The sequence below is a fragment of the Dermacentor albipictus genome, chromosome 8 (assembly GCF_038994185.2).
Source record: "Dermacentor albipictus isolate Rhodes 1998 colony chromosome 8, USDA_Dalb.pri_finalv2, whole genome shotgun sequence".
Taxonomy (NCBI): Eukaryota; Metazoa; Arthropoda; class Arachnida; order Ixodida; family Ixodidae; genus Dermacentor; species Dermacentor albipictus.
The window spans coordinates 134,298,816-134,317,037 of NC_091828.1; the positions used below are offsets into that span (position 1 = coordinate 134,298,816).

At 44.5% G+C, this 18,222-nt stretch overlaps 1 long non-coding RNA gene across 1 annotated transcript; it reads right to left on the reverse strand.

The window, feature by feature from the left end:
* Window positions 1-2,418: 2,418 nt before the first annotated feature.
* On the reverse strand, window positions 2,419-5,717 carry LOC139048612 (uncharacterized). The gene is made up of 3 exons (XR_011507817.1): window positions 5,662-5,717; window positions 4,562-4,689; window positions 2,419-2,501 (listed from the first exon to the last, which is right to left on the reverse strand). It is a non-coding gene; the product is annotated as an uncharacterized lncRNA (long non-coding RNA).
* Window positions 5,718-18,222: the final 12,505 nt, after the last annotated feature.

Genomic DNA, 18,222 nt, shown 5'->3' on the forward strand with positions numbered 1-18,222 from the left:
CAGACGAACACCCTAAGGGTGCTGTTGTATACACCCTACAGTTGGGGTGCCATTATAGCACCCTAGAGGGAGGGTGTCCAGCAAAATAAATTTAGGGTGTAAGGGTGCTCGTCCAAATTAACACCCATCTGTGTGGGTGTTGGAAGGGTGTACACCCTTTTATTTCTAGCATGTATGGAAGGCAGGTTCGGCAGTACACGCCTTCAATTACTACTATGTACAGCGATCAACGCGCAACTATTGCATGTGCCAGAAGGTTCAAGTTCGGCTACCAAACGCACCGTCGAACAGTCGCCTTAAATCTTCGATGGGCATACACAACACCTATACGTGTGGATCACATTACATATTAGTAATTCATAGTGTATATTGGAAAACCTGTCTTCGCTGCACAAATACAAGCTAGCAAACTTGACACTTTTGAGCATGTATATCAACACCAAGGTTATCACGATTTCTATATCCAAATAATATGCAACACAGACTGGTAAGATACATGCTGCATTTTCAAGAAAATGCAAATATATTTATTGCATGCTGCCATACAGAGTACAACATATACATAAATCACATGAAATATAAACATGCACAATCACCAAACACATCGGTAAGTACAAGAACATGTACATTTCCCACAAACGTATCTAAAATATATGTATTGATCAAATCTGTTATTAGAGAAGAAACTATGTATAGCGGCACTGAAATAGCCTGGGTTGATTCGCAGTGTTTTGGGCAGCATAAAGCAATAAATTTTTCGTATTAGGCTCCAGTGAACGAAAATTCAAGTTTTGATGCCTTAAAAAAAGGCATATTGCAAAGGTGGATTAGGGAACCAATTGAAATGCTGAGCAAACGCACAAGAAAGACACCTGTTATTCTGTACCCTAATGTAATCGCAAAGCAATATGAAAAGTTTGGAAAGTCGATGTAAAGCATAACTGGCCAACATTTCTCAGACTGAAACAATACTTTCCAAACATAGACATGCTTTAAGTGAGGTTTAAGCCAGGAGCCTTATTGCTAATTTTCTATTTCCAACAAGATTACTTGAGCACAAAAATAGGCAGAATTTTTTAGTGCCTACATAGTTTGTCCTCTCTTGTGAAACGAGAGTTCTCTGGGCTAAAGGTGCTGTGTAGCGGTTTTTCTAACTACAATACCAGTTTCTATAAATTGTTGTTTTGTAACTCGAAGGCACTGGTACGTATACAATATGTAGTTTGAAAATAGGTTCTTTTCTTACTATAAATCGAAAGAGTGCATATTCCACATCTACTAGTGCCTGGGTGCAAAGTGCAGTAAGTAGGAGGCCTGATAAAAACAAACCACTGTTGATTAAACGATTTTGCTGAGCACAAAATGTGGACAGTGTTTTAAAATACATAGTAAATTTCTAAATTATTTGCACTTAGACGCAGTAATTCAAGATTAAGGCGTGCTGTAGCATGTGAGCATGCAAATTAGCAAATATGGTTTAATAAATTAGCCGTACTCTGGTTACTAAAAGAACACAGGCATAGGCAGTCATGCAATAGTTCAAGTTAAATATCACACTGTTAACATTTGCCAGCAAATGGTCGTATCAATCATTATAATTATACTGAACAAGGGTAGTTTCTTGGGATAGTTTGCAATTAATGAGATAAAATTACGTACAGCTTGAATTACAAGAACTGCGAGAGATGACAGACTGCGCTGACTTCCAACAATATTTTATTACGTTGCCACGTCATGTGTGTATGTACAAAAGCGGGAATGCGCAGAATATGAGTCACAAGGGGTGTCTAACAGCAAGTGACTGTACTAAGAACATCGTGCTTTAAAAAAAATAAACATTAGAATTTATATCTGTTGAGATACACTGTTGAGATCTGTTGAGCACTCTAACAACGTCAATAACACTGTTCAAGGCCACTTGGGTATTCATTGCCAGGACTGCGGTTGCATGCCCCTCTTTGAAGATACGGAAGTTTTAGTGAGACACAGCTCACCCGGTAAATTATTGAAGCTGATTTCACCAGAAAACTGGGTAGTGTGTGCGTTAGTGCCCCCTCTGTCACGCTGACCCCAAGTGAAACTTTGTATCTAAACAGATAGAAATTGTGATTTTTTTTCAAGTGACCATGTTCTTTTTACAGTGACTTGCTGTTAGAACACCCCTTGTGACTGGCTTTCATTTTCTGCGCATGACCACTCTTGTGTATACACACACGATGTGGCAACGCAATAAGATGTTGTTGAAAGTCACTGGAGTGTGTCTCTTGCAGTCCTTGTCCTTCACGCTGTACGCCACTTTTTATACTGAACAGCCAATATCAATTCAAAATTAGAAAAATATAGTACACATCTGAGCTGCAAAAATGCAAGTGATGCAGCAAATGGCCTTTAGCTTTCCAAAAGAAAAAAATGTTCACGGTTAACCACGAGGTGCAGGGACTCCATTCTCTGAGCATCTTGACCAATAAATGCAGCGCATGGCATTGCTGGAATCTTGCATCCTGCATTAGCAAAATAAGAAGAGAATCATGAGAATTCAGTCCGTGCAATTACACATGTAGTTTGCGGAAAATTTGATAAAGCAACAAGCTCCTCAAAGTAACAAACTTAATTAATGTGACTGGGCAGAATGCACCGCTCAGGCAACTGGGCAAGACAAGTGAAAGGTAGGAGAAGTTTCTATTTTGCAAATTAAGGAATTGCATGTTACTGTGAATGCTAAGCCACTATGTCATCGTGAACACAAGGCGCCATACAGCAGCAAAAACATATAAATTTACAGTAGCCTTTTCACCATAGAAAATAAGAGTGAATAAAATTTAAAGACTACCAATGACATCTCTCAACAAGAGATATTTGTCCAAGAGTGTGTATGTGACCTTAATACAAAATTGACATTATGAAATCTGCAATATATCTGCATTACATTTTATAAGTACTGCAGGTGAGAAGCTTACGGGATATGGCACATTAAGAGTGAAATGCACAAGGCATTAAAAATGACTGTTTTTACACAACATTATTACACTAGGAGACAAAGAGTACTGTTTTCCAGAGAGTGCACACAAAATGAAAATGAGGGAATCCCCACTGGCATTCTCATTTGCCCTGCAATACATGCATCCAGCCCAACAATATCCAACTCTCCAATGCAGTTTATTAGACACTTTCTGCATCCTAAATTTTATAGTTTATTTCTTATTTACTAATTTAGTAAGAATTGGCATTTTGGCATACTTTCCTCGAAAATTTAGCATGTGTTGTCAACTATTTTTCTTAGAGCACGCCCCCTTCTTTCAATGGGTTAGCTTGGCAATGTACTGACAAGTAGTCTTCCCTTATTTAAACTTATGATCCTTCCTCATGCTCCCACTTCCTGCTCTAAACTGTGATGCCCCTCCGACGCAGTTTATCTTAATCTGTGACTATTTACATGGTCCTTCTTTCTGTAGCCTCTCAACTAGAGCCTGAAATTTCTTGTCTCCTAGAACAATCGTCTTTCTTGCCCAAAACATACTGCACGGTTACCCCTCATAGGGGGGGGGGGTACTGTATATGAGTTTTCACATATTCAATGAACCTCAGAGACACAACAATTTCTTATTCTGTGTTGCTACTACCCGCATGAGTCACAATGGTTGTAAATTGGCTACCTGCCCTCTTTCGCTTAAAAGTACATTTTGCCATGTGGAAAATGACCACAAGCATCACATTTCATTGAATGAGTGCTCCTGTGCATGTTTTTGTTTTCCGTCCTGTAATGGCTAGGTTCAACATGGTCAAGTTGTTTGAAAACTGTCTAGCCTCAACCAATACTTTGTGTAGTTTCAAAATTATGAAACATTAATTTTTCAAAACTTGTCCCAAATTAAGCATGAGACATTTTCATGATGCAAATGAGGTAAGGTTGCGCTTAGAGACTATGATAGGCCTGCTATATCCTGCAAAGCTGTGTGAAATGAAATATGCTTGCAATTTTCATGAGCAGCTAGCTCAGAACAATTAGGCACATTACCTGCGGAAACGTTTTTTTAACGCTCCCAAGAGGTCCTCGTTTCTTGTAATTTCTTCAAATCCCTTGCAGTCTAGATTGCAATCTGGTGCACTTTGATTTTGATATTGTATTCAAAATAAAAACAGCTGAAATGTTAAGGTTTTGATAATTATATGGGAATAGATTAAAGGTAGAAGAGTGTAATGCAATTAGCAAATAACAAGCTCATTGCAGAGAGTAAACAAATATTCCTTTCCTGCAAATAAATTGGTAGCAGGAAGGTCATACGAAATTAGCAGTGAATGCAGAATAAAGAATATGATGCTACAATGCCCCGGCATTCTGTGAATATTCTTGCACAAAGAAAATCCTCATTATGAAAGACCACAAGAAAATGCAAATGTAGACTTTGGATCAGCAGTCATACCTGCAGTATGCACTGTACCATCGGCAATATTTACAACCACAGACAACTGCACATCATATCAAGCTTAGGCAGCCAAGGAGCCTCAGTATTAAATTATAACTTGACTTATTATATTACACTACACAACTATATCTACTTACAATGTTGTCTTCTCCACCGCTTTCAAGAAGACATTAACCATCTGTCTGAAGGCGAACGCAAGTGGCTTGCTCTTGATGGGGGGCGCCAAGGCTGGGCATTGTGAAATTGCTGCTACCATCTGCATGACCTGCGAGAAACGATGCTCTAAGTACAAGATAAACAAATGCTATTAGAGCAAAAGACAAGATCAATGGCAATGATCCTCGTTTTGGTTTGCACGAGAAAAGCCAAGATAATGGACTTAGTGCTGCTTACTGAAGAAGCAAGCCTCCTTCCAGATGTTGCAGTCATGCATTAAGATTGTCACACAGCTGCATGCTTGTATACTCATATGCTGCTGTCGCCAGTACGCCAGTATGCTTTGAAGTTTATTATTTCAAGTTAAATTGATTAATGTGTTTTCTTGCCAATTCTTAGCAAACAGACCAGCAATGAAGTAGCTCACTTACACAAATACTCCCTTTTGAGGAGCGAATTTACACAAACGCACGCATGCATGGGCGCACACACACACACACGCACACACATGCCTCTACCACATGAGCAGCTTCCTACGCTTGACACACATACATTTTTTTTATCCTGTGTCACTCCTACTGCTAAGGCATAAAAAATCCTTTGTGTTACCAACCCCAAACTCCTCAACCTACACCTCCAGCTTAAACACTTTCTCGAGAGGCAGGACAAGCCTTCTAGCTTTCCCAGTGCTCCAAACTGTAGTTACGAATTTCAATAGGGCTATAGGTGACAGCTCTCGAAGGGCAAGCAAACTACCCGGAGACCTAAAGCTTGTATATGATGCCTCTAAAGCACAACACTTCAAATTTTCAAAATTCATTAAAGCTCCTGAAGACAGTTGCTATATACGTAGAACGTCTCGAATAACCTGCCGCTAAAAATTTCAGCCGTTGTCTGCATCAAAAGAAATGTGGGCTAATGGGAAATCCACGTCTTTAAGATCGGAACTGGTGTAATGGCGAAACACACTACCACATTTCTTAATCATTTCTTTATGCACTGGATGTAATGTTCCTTTCACAATAACAATCAAGGACATCGATTCATCAGGGCATGGGAGGAAAAAGCACGAAGCGTATACTTGGCGCCTTCCCACTGGTCCTCCCGAGAAACGGCGCCTCATACAGCAGTTGTCCAGGGTGACTTGAAACCAAACTCGGCTTTCAGGCGGGAACACTCGCGGCACCAAATCGGAAGAGTTTTATTGCGAGTAAAACTCTACCGGCCTCATGCAATACATATGCACGCACACAAAACGCACTCACGCGCACACACAAGTATACGCACTCTCAAAGCGCAGACACAAAAGCGCGCACGTGCACATTGATGAACACAAACAAGCACACATACATGCATGCAGGCAGACACGCTAACACGTGCACGCACACACAGCGACCCACAGACAACACACTCACAAACACGTATGCACTAGACACGCGCAAACACACCGGCCCATACAAACCGGTATGTACTGGACGCACGCGCGCGCGCGCGCAAACACACACACACACACACACACACACACACACACACACACACACACACACGCACACACACACACACACACACACACACAAAGCGAGCTGAGCGCACACACGCACGCACGTACACACAAATCGAGCCGAGCGCGAGCACGCGCACAGACAAAGCGAGCCGAAAAAAATTGGAGGACGCTTAAGCTTCGCCTTCAAGAGTGGGACGCGACAGCGTTCCCGTCGACCCGCCAAGGGGTATAAGACAATGCGCTACGGCACAGCAATCACTTACGATGCGCCCCGCATCGGACTTAGCGCCCACCTATCACGCGGTGAGCGTCGAGCAACGCAGCGTTCGGCGCGGCAACGAAACGTGCGCCTGAGCGAACGAAACGAACCAAAGAACTCGGTGTCTCGGAGGGGAAACGATCTACGCCAGCCAAACGTCGTGATCGGCACGGGCAGAGAGATAGATAGTAATCTAAACCGGGAGCACGGCGAAGCGTCGTCAGGGGAGAGGGAGTCCCGCGACGCGCCTGGCAGCGGTCCCAATGCGCGCGCGGCGCGCCTCCTGTCGGGGCAGCGCCGTACATTGAGAGGAGGGTGTCTTCTGTGTTTGCCGCAAGATGGCTCTGCGTGTGCGGAAAGCGCAGAAGAAATGCAGCGGAAACGCACTTCGCAACTCGTGTAATTGTGACTTCTGTACGTTACATGTTCATAATTACCGATATACACCGCAGTATAACTTTCCACGGCTCGTTTCGAAGGCAACACCGCATTCACTAGAGGCGCGTTTGCACCGCTTGAAAGCATCGAACTCGTGGCTGAGTGGTAGCGTCTCCGTCTCACACTCCGGAGACCCGGGTTCGATTCCCACCGGGCGAATCTTGGAAGTTGCTTTTTATTTATGAAGCGCCTGCCGTGATTTATCGCTCACGGTCAACGCCGCCGACGCCGACACCGACGACACCGGCTTTTCTGCGACACGAGCTCCTTAACGCTATCGCGTTAAAATGCTGAAGGCGTCCGCCAAGCAGCAACAGCAGCACGCGACCGCATCAGGGAGAACCAATACCGCGCCGGTTCTTTCGAAAGGTGGCTAAGCCAGTCCTTTTTCTACGCGACGCAAAAGTGGTCGACCACATTTAACTGAAGTGCGAACGACCGTATTACAAGCAGCCGCGCTGAACGCACAAGAGAATCACATCAATGAACGCTCAAACGCTGAGAAACAAAGCGTAACTAGGCAGGCGCACCACGCCAGATGTAGATTTGACAAACATTAGTCACACGGGACGCGATCGAGGTAGTTAACTTGCCCTAGTAGGAGTGCAGCTACTCTTGCTTTTACATTAGCGAATTATGAATTATGCTACGAGATCACAGTGAGATATTTCTAAAGCGAACAAAACAAATACCAAATAAACGGGCACTTGCCTGAAAATTTCCATCAAGCCAGTACTACCGACCGGGCACGTTGCAACTTCCCGTTTCAGCTTTCGTGGATCAATCTTCCAGTGCGTACGAACGCTTTGCGTTGAAGTGGGGCACGAGTAATACACAAAGCAAGGGCCACATCTTTTTCTACCCCGCGCGCAAAACTAATCACACGTTTAAAATTATTTCGCACAGCGCGCGACGCGAACGCACGCGAAAACGAGCATGATGGCGCAGCTTCCGCCTCCCCGTCCTGCCGCGCGCCGAAGTGATGGTACAGCGTCGGCCGTCACTTCTGGTCGCTTATCATTGGGCATGGGGCGGCCCCGCAAATTGAACGTTTATTCTGACAGGTTTGCTTGCTCGCATGGCCGCCTGTCTGCTGCTGCTTCGTTGTGGTCTCTAACTAGAGCGGTTAGGCGGGTAGTTGCTACTACGTTTCGTGCCGAGCATTTTATTTTGGGGTGGGGGGCACAGTCTGTGCTGCATCACTGAGGGTACAGTACACAAATCGGGACCGTGAGTGAGACGATCGGCGCTCTTCTGCTGGTGCGATTAGATTATTCGCTGCGTCCGAACGAACCAACTTTGTGAGGTCACAGCGTAGTTTCAGAGATAAAGACGCTCACATCTTGGTCGTGCGACAGCGACGCGTAAACATTCATGAGGAGACTGAAGACTGCGTTTGCAAGTGCGTATGCTCTGGATAAGAAATTACAGCTTTGACGACACCAGCCCTTAATATATAGGCTCAGCCTTACAAACTGTATTTGAGGATGCACTTAGAAAGCAGATCAGTAGCTTAGTAAACCTCTGAATGAATTAGGTAAGGTACGTGGAAATTAGGGTTTCAGAACTTCCAACGTGATCTCGCCTCTATAAGTCTTCTTTATGGATTCACCATGCAAATTGTACGTTGATGCCATTGTAAAGCAGAGGCTTGTCTAACAGCACGTCCCTGTTTGTTCAGCAATGTATCCAAACAGCTTCTTCCATTTCACCACTTTTTGTTGGGCTATTAAGGGCACCGAAATATTAGTGCAGAATTGCGCAAGTTACTCTCGTGTTTTCGCTCTGCTACTGCAGTTTTTCTAGAAGTGTTTAATTGCATGTTAATATTCCTGTGAGCACGAAAAATAATGATAATGGAATTGTAAGTGAAAGGGCGTTCTTTTTCTGGATGATACATTTTTGGAGTGGCCGTCATGCCAGTAACATCAGAATCCTTGAAGAAATAGCGACAGTCACTTAGGAATGCGAAAACTTAATCCCTTCACGCATCTACACTTGCAATTGTCACGTGACCATGATACGTTAGTTCATACATTGTCACGTGTTCTTCACAATTCTACCTTAATCTCCCGTAATCCACCATGCTATAGTTTGTACGAACCTTAATGCAATTTATTCCACCCTCATTCACATTATTTCACATTATTTACCCATAATTGCTCATAATTAACGTTGTTGTATTTACTACCTTCTGTATCACTACTGACGTCATACAAGACGATGATGACTTCACATTTCATTTATTTATTATACATACATTCAAGGCCTAGTAGGCACAACAGAAAGAAGTGGTGAAAATATGCAATAATTGCAATGCAACGCAAGAATAGAAAATCAAACCATAAGATAATTTGAACGGCAACCTTGAATTAGTGGTGTCACAAATTGAGACTGTGGAGGCGGGAAGGCGGTTGCATTCAGTGGCTGTTCTTGGCAAAAAGGAAGAATGGCACATCAATTGTGTGTTGATGGTCGATGCGAGACGAGAACTTGGTGTGGTGAAAAGATTTTCTTTGCGAGAAGGGTTAAATTAGCATATTCTATGAAAAAGACAGGGACGAAAGTATTTGCGACGTAACCAAAGGTCAGGTTCACCTAGTGTTCTTTTCATGGACGTGACGCTAGAATGAAGTGAATAATTTGAGAGAATAAAACGGGCGGCGCGATTCTGAATGCTTTCTGAATGCTTTCAAGGGAAATGACAAGATTGGCATGAGCAGGGTCCCGTATGGATTGTTGTTACGGAGAACGCCACCTTTCCTAGCTGAAAGGCCATGAAACGCTTTCGCATTAAAGATGCAATACATACACTCATCGCTCAATGCGTGGACGTGTACACGTTACTCAGATTTATGCATCAATACGTTCAACACCCTTCAGGCATCGATTTAACACCCTTTTTCGAGCCAAGTCACACCTTATGTGTGGTATACACCCTTGTGATAGAGTGCTTTGGCCGAAAAGGGTGCTAAAAGGGTGTGGACATGGGTGTAAATGCTGAAAGCACCCTTACTAACACCCATAAGGGTGTAAAATTGTTTAGTGTGTAGTGTTCGTTTACTGGCGTACAATTCCTACATTTGTCCGTTGTTGGAATATGCCGCAATTATTTGGGACCTGTTCACTTTAACCAATATTAAAAAAACTGGAACGTGCACAGCATAAAGTAGTTAGGTTTGTTTTTAATTCATACGGCCGTGCGTCTGTTGGTGAACTCGTAAGACGCAGTGGATTACCCTCGGTGACTGTGCGCTACCGTATCTGCCGATTAAAGTTCCTTTTTCAACTTGTAAACGGCCATTGTAAGGTTAACACTTCCAAGTTTTTTACTTAGGTTATCAGGTTATAACACGATACGAAGGCATGCTTTATCAATAACCCCCATGAACGCATGAAATAACTGTTTCAAATATTCTTTTTTTCCTTGGACAATAACCGACTGGAATAATCTGAATTCTGATATTGTTACCCAGAATTCATTATCAATGTTTGAAAAATGCTTGCAAATGTTATGAATTCGTGTGCGTTATTTGCTTGTATGCTTTTTCTTGTATGTTATGTATTCTTCACCAATGTCTCAAAATGCCTGCATATGTGATGAATTTTGTATGTGTGTACATGCTTGCATATTTCTATCTATACCCACCCTGCTATGATTTGATTTCAGATCGCAGTATATATGAATAAATAAAAATAATAAATATTGTATTTTACGAATTGTACCCGGTTAGATTGCAAGACGTATCCGCTTGATATGCATTTCCAGGATAACACCAGTTTGGAGATATTAGTTGCCAAAGCGTGGGGTGAAATACACCAGCGTCCCTGTTAATTTTGGGATTCACTGCATAAAAAAACGTTTTCCTGAAAAGTAAGTGGGACAACAGTGCATTTAACTTTGAGGGTGCATATCTTCAAGTTGTCGCCATTCTGCAAAATTGCTCTAAGCGGGTACGCCTTGCAAACATATCGGCTACAATTCGTATATTGCTACGTGTGCCGCAAAGCAAATAATTATTAAGGTAATTAGTGAACGCTTGTTAATTGGTTAGTCCGCCTCTCTACATAATCGAGCTCAATCACTAGAATTGTGTGATCTGCAAAGGCGTTTTTTTAATTCAGTAAGAATTAAAAGTGATCAGCGTGTATGAAGAATGGAAAGCAGCGGCCCTAGGATACTTCCTTCGGGTACATCTGCATTTCATATCTGAGTCGTCCCCATTTATGCTTACTTGCTTAAAGCTCCCTTCAAGATAAGGTTTCAATGTTTTATATTGTTTTCATTGATTATAAAATAAATTTCAACGTGTGTATACTCTGCTCAAACTGACAACTTCCTTGCGGCTCTATTTTTTAAAACGAAGCTTTCTTTTCCTCTACCTTGGACGTTTGCGCTGCTGCCGCAGCTGCTGTTGTCTTGCACGCCGCGTCGGGGAGTGTTTCAGAGCGTGTGCATACATGACAGGAGCGTGGCAGAGAGGCAAGGCGACGCGAGCAAATCTTTTGGACCTTTGCACCACGTCGTATATACACATTGTCCTCTGGAGCTGCCTGGCTGTCACCCCATCAACCTCTTGACAGCAGTAATTATCTGTGAACCGCCTGAAAAGGATTGCAAAAACTGCAGCGCTTACCTTTCTACTAACGTGCTAGTCCAGAGGGGACGTAGATAGAACTGCGGAGAGGAGGGGTAGAGGAGGCAGAGAATGGTAGAACCGACGCAGTCGCGAGACGAGCGAATAGAACGTTTTAGGTTAGATGGCATCAACGCCTTACGCCCCCCTAATCTAAATCTCTATAACCTGCGCATGCGCAGAACCGTGGCCCCTCGCGCTAGGGGGCCCCAACACCTTGCGACCCCCTAATATAAAACTCTCTAAGAAGAGCTTTGCCATTCTCGCAGCTCACATACCGGGTGAGAAGGCGGGAGAGGGAAAATGTGACCTGAGAAGGAAAGGAAGCTGCGGTTGCGGGAAAACTGAAGGTACGGTACGGTAGTACTCTACTATTTCTGATAAATAAACACCACGCAATTTTGTCTCACGGAAAACTGATTCAGGGCGTGCAGACCCAAAGCTGCCTTCGAACACCCTCTGGTCTAGGCGACACTGCGAAACGGTCGCACGTCAAATCAACACTTACGTGCCAGCTTGACGTCTATGGTATTACTCGAGGTCGCGGGTTCAATCCTTACCGCGGCAGCCGCATTTCAGCAAGAGCGACATACAAAAACGGCAATGCACTTAGAATTAGGTGCACGTTAAATAGCACCAGGGTGTCAAAATTAATCTGGAGTCCACCACTATGGCGTACCTTACAACGCGATGGTGGTTTTTTGCACGTAGAGCCCCACAATTCAATTAGGATTTATAGCGTCTGCCACGATGGGATGTTCCATGTGACGCAACGATAATGCTCAACGCTAGCTCCCAGAGATCATGCACAATGGCCCACAACAACGCCTCAAGCAAACACGTCTCCTGTGTGTTCTATGTACTACATAGACAACCAGCAGTGGTACACGCAATTAAGATAACATTTAACATCAAATCACCACACTCGTGTTGGGCTAAACGCTGAAGAAATTACACATTCGCTGTCAAAATCACTACTAAGTATCGTCAATCAAAGCAAACAGCACGAAAAGCTTCGCTTACCTCGATTCCCACAGCGCGTGGGACCCGGACATATTTCTTTCGTTCTTTTTTTAAGCCACAAATCCATAACTTTCATTTCTCACGTTGCGTTTTGCTGTCATCACGTTGGAGCTCAGCAAGCATTTATACGGCGGCGGTGGTGGAAACGAACGCTCTATAGTTAGCAGGGCAGCCTGCGTGGGAGCCTCGCATGAGTATGACCTGAATGTCGCTGATGAATCATATCTAAGAATGCCAGCACACATACCTTTGGTACTTAAAACTCCTCAGACAGCTTCGCTGTTTTTCGTCTATAACTTCCTCAGATTGGCATACTTCCGCGAGGAACTTGCTTTTCCACTAAACGGAGCGCTTATATTACAGCAAAAGTTTGACTAAATTTTTAACGTTCCGCAAAGAGCCGGTATTTCAGACTACCGTCTTTCAGAATTCAGTTCTCAAATACTGGTTCTTCCCTCTCAGATACTTGATTTCTGCATTTATTATAGTTTTGGCAACACGTGCAGTAGGTTTACGTGTTCTCCGCGACATTAAAGTGTTGAATTTGTGAAGAACGTTGACAGGTAAAGTGACATCTTCTAGCGATTTATCAGCTGCCTACCTAATGCGAGGCAGTCACTTGCAGGTAAAAACAAAGCAACGCAGAAGGTCGAAATTTTGTCTGCACAAGTGGTCGATGGTGCAGGAGAAAGCTCAGCATGTATGTGCTCATTGATTTCTAGTGAATGACGACGCAGAAGAAACAACGACGTCGTACCTAACGGAAGGCTAAATATACAGAAGGCATGGAACGGCCGCACCAAATATATTTGCTTACACTAAATGTATTCCCTCACACTGAATGTATTTGATTGCGAAGCACGTCACCTATTCGTCCCATAGCTATACAATCCCAGCTGTTACTTGTCTTGCTCGACACCGACAGGCCCGTCAAACTTGGTGCAGCAGGACAAAGCGTGTTAGCAGTCCCGCTATCGAACCACAAGGGCTCGACACTTGCTGTACGGCAAACCGCGCTGGGATGACTGCTACCTCAATATGAAAGCGAGCAATGCTTCGGGGAAGAAAGAACGGTAGCACCATGTGTCATTGACAGCGCGCCGGAAACGAACAAACAAGGCCTAATGGACGCCTTTGAAAGCGAATCCTTGCTCTAATCCATAAGGGCTTTGACATCAACTATACGCGTAGTGCACCGCCTATAAAGGCGCCACTGATAGCCACGTAGCGGGCGCTTCCAAAAGTACGCTCGGGAGCAGTAGCAGACAACACCTTGCAGCAAAGATGGCTCAAGTTCGCGGCCGCGATTTCTCCTTTGTTCGGGCGCCATACTGCTTCTTCGGCGGTGGCAGCTGCAGGAAAGACGCCGGCCTCTATGGGCGCGGTCACGAGCACGATGCTAGCGGTGTTTGGGACAACTCGGTCGACGCTACTGCCAGGTGCGTCCCGCAGACAGGGGCAACGAACCCCAGTTACACGAAGGGAAGCTCATGTTAACTAGCCGCTTAGTTTCGTTCAGTAACGCGATGTCTCGATCGCTTTTTTTCAATTTGTGCACTTGCCGTAATACTGCTTCTCTACCTCAATAATAGGCACGCGTAGTTAGTGCAGACTTATCTCTCGAATGAATCCGCACGGTTCGATGTCGGCACATGTCGTAGTGGTCTTTCTGCCGAAGAATACATGTGACATCGCCGAATAAGTGCAGTCAAAGTCACCTCGAAAAGAGTAATCGCGAATTTGTTGATGGAAATGCGTACACTAGTCAACGAACTCACCAAACGCACGGCTTATTAAATGCGCGAGTTAGCGGTGTACCACCGATGGAATTCTGCTGCATACGCCGATGAACTTCCGTTCCCGTTGCAGCTTACGCAGTCTGAAATTCTCTCAGGGAGCTGCTTGGAAACGTACAAAGCTAACGCCTGGCCAACTTTCCAGTAGACACTTTATTCTCAAATATTATGAAAGAGAGATGCCACATGAGATTTTAAAGGCAGAGCGGCGCCAGCCAAAATGGATGGGCGCTGGTGGCAAGGCCGGGTTTGGTGCTGTGCGGCATAAGCATAATAAAAATAATTGAGTTTAGTGCAGAGAGAGAGACACAGGAAAGGGGAAAGGGAGGGAGGGTAACCAGAAAGGAAGGTCCGGTTTGCTACCCTACGCTGGGGAAAGAGGGGAGGAGGACGTAAAGTGATTGTGTGTATATGCAGTTTAGTGGAAGGTGCACATGCAAAAAGGGGCTACTTTGTGAAACAAGCAAACTACTCGGCCTGGTAAAGTCTCCTCAAAAAGCATCGAGGCCTAGAAACTTCCCAAATGTGACGCGAACTTTTCAGCGAAAATGGAACAGGGGCGCTGTACCGTAAAGCTATTCCGAACTTTCGCTATTCCAATTCTGCAATCAGCCCTCCGCGATTGGTCACAAACTTATTTAGACCACCCCCACTTAGCCTGTCTGTCATGCGACGTCACGAAAACCGCGATACCTCTCGATCTGATACGACGTGTACACACTGATTATGCATGATTGCACCGAACAAAAGAAAAATAGTTATATTTGATTCGACGCCTTTTCGCCGCTAGACCTCAACTATTGGTCAAAAGCTTTATGGCTGCACCCACTTCACCTGCCTGTCACGCGACGTCAGAAAACCGCGAAAACTCACACGCCAACGTGACTTGTACGCGTTAAAGACACATTAATATGCCGAACAAACGTGAATTTTTCTCTGAATAGCCGCAGGCTTCCCCGTTCCGAAAGGAATAAAAGATGGCTGCCGCCGATCGCTCAGGCACTGGCTACTTGCCCCTGCCGGAGAGCATGGGTTTATTTGCGTGTAATAAAACTTTCTGCGTGGCCATGTAACGTTTTCGAGAACTTTCGGCACGTTTGCGACCTCGTTCTGCCAACTGTTCTTTGCTGCGGATCCGTTTCGGCGTCATTTTTAAGCTTCCGTTGTATGCCGCCCTGATTGTCGACGAGCCACCGCAAGCTGAGAGAAAGCGGACCAATCGCAGACTCCGGCACCACTCTCTTCAACTGGTTATCGATAGTCAGTGCGGTGGCTCAGCCCCGTCGAATCCCTCTCCACCTGAGCATGCCCCTCGTCTCTTGTGAGCCAATTGGATAAGACAAGCCGCTCAGGGCAAGCAATGTTATTCGTTTTTCAAGCAAACAAAAGTGACCTCCTATGAACGATGGAAGGATTTGTTTGGTTTGATGAGACAATCTTGCGGGTGACCGCCCGATGCTTGCGTCGGCGGTTACGCAATTTTGACGTCAGGAGATTGGAATAAAAACATATTGGAATAGTTTTACGTTATACGGCCCCAGAAATAGCATATACAGCCACTATGAGTACTTCTCGGCCTGAACTACCGATTTTCTTAACACATTTCCCAAGAAATCACGATATCTAAGATGTCCTCGAGCAAAAAAGTAAAGCTGTTAAAGAAACACTTGCCTGTTATCATTCCGATAACACACAGCTTGAGTCAGGTCCTTTATAAATGACCTCGAACTTAAAAAAATAAACAACAGTTCTGCATGAAGCAATCAGTAACAGTTCAACATGCGCGAAGCCATGTATCCGGTGCTCACACGCTCTCCCCGTCCAAGTGATGTTTCATTTGCATCTGATTCAGCGATGCCTGACGCAGTTATAACTGAGCCAAGCATACTGAACCTGCTCTTGAACATTGACATAAAAACCGTCCGGCCCTGATAATATTTCGAATACGTTTCTAAAACGATTTGCTGCCCAATTAGCTCCATTCTTACACACGGTTTTTACGGCATGGCTTCAAGCAGCTGCATTACCTTCAGACTGGCTCGTCGCAAAGTAATCCCGATTCACAAAGGCGGCAATAGGTTATACATGCAGACAAACAGACCGATGTCTTTAACAAGCTGCTGTTGCAAATTGATGGAGCACATTATCAATAAATCCATTATTAGTTACTTCGAAAACAATAACCTGAAATACCCTAAACAGCATGTCTTCAGGAAGGGCCTTTCTACAGTGACACAGGTATTGGAAAGTTCGCATGACTTTGCAGTGATAATCAATTCCGGACTACAAGGAGACGCCATATTCATCAATTTCTCTAAAGCGTTCGATCGCGTGTTTCACTGAACTGATCGGAAACCTTAAACTTATTGGCATTGCATCTAACACTGTTGCGTGGATAGCATCAAACCTCGCACTCAGATCACAATATGTATCGGTAAACAATAATGAGTCGGAGAACCTTGAAAACTTTTCTCGGGTGCCACAGGGGCCCGTGCTAGGGCCATTGCTCTTTCTTGTGTATGTCAACGACATCCGATCATGTGTTGAGCCTAACGTAACCGTACGTCTTTTTGCTGATGATTGTGTTGTCTACACAACTGTTCGGTGTGTGCGTGATCAAATTAAACTAAACACCTCACTAAACAGCATTGCGAACTGGTGTGATAAGATGGGGAATTAAGTTCGACATCAGTAAAACAGCATGCATCACTTTTACACATAAAAAGGTACCTGACATGTTCACTTACAACATAAGAAGCGCAGCTATAATAAGGTCAGATACTGTGAAGCATTTGGGTGTGACATTCTCGAGTTCGTTCAAATGGGACACTCACACTGATATTGAGTGGGCATGGCAGCACCCGAAGGATGCAGTCACGGCTAAACCTGTTCTTCTTTTTCATGCAGGTCTTTGCCTCGTGCATCGACACTGCTTCTTTTCATCCCGTCGACTGTCAGTGTGCTGCGCCGTGGAATGAACGACATCACCATGTGCCAGTGACGATGCTCTTCCATGCCAACACTGGATTTCGCAACGACACCGATGACTGCTGCAATGAACGTTGTCGGCATTCGCCATGGCTATCCCAAGTAACATCGACATCATCAAATTTCATGGAAACCGCCCCTCAAGATTTCTTCGCCAGTGGGCAAGGCAGCACCCGAAGGATGCAGTCACGGCTAAACCTGTTCGTCTTTTTCATGCAGGTCTTTGTCTCGTGCATCGACGCTGCTTCTTTTCATCCCGTCGACTGTCAGTGCGCTGCGCCGTGGAATGAACGACATCACCATGTGCCAGTGACGATGCTCTTCCATGCCAACACTGGATTTCGCAACGACACCGATGACTGCTGCAATGAACGTTGTCGGCATTCGCCATGGCTATCCCAAGTAACATCGACATCATCAAATTTCATGGAAACCGCCCCTCAAGATTTCTTCGCCAGTGGGCAAGGCAGCACCCGAAGGATGCAGTCACGGCTAAACCTGTTCGTCTTTTTCATGCAGGTTAGTAGATATCGCAATTCCTGTGAATTTAAAAGCGATTCCCTCTGTTTGGTTGTGCTGCCTTGCCCAGGCGTCTTGCTTGAATGTTTTGCTGAGTGTTTTGACTCATTTTGTCTGCTTGCACTGTTGTTAAGCGGGGACGTTGAGCTTAATACAGGCCCAGGGATATCATATCAACTCGAAGAAATTCTCCGAAATCAAAAAGCTTCTTCATGTGAACTAAAGGCTATCGGAGTTAAGCTAGACTCGCACATTACCTCGACAAACGTGAGATTGCCTTCCATTGAAGGTAAACTGGAAGTGCTTTCACAGACAGCTAAAAGGATGGAGACATGCGAGCAAACGCTTGTGGAACTAAACGAAGAGATTGCTTCACTAAGGAGAAATGTGGACAACATTGAAAATTATTCTCGACGAAACAATCTGCTCGTGTATGGGATTCAGGAGTCTGAAGCAGAGACGGTAAATAGTCTTAAGG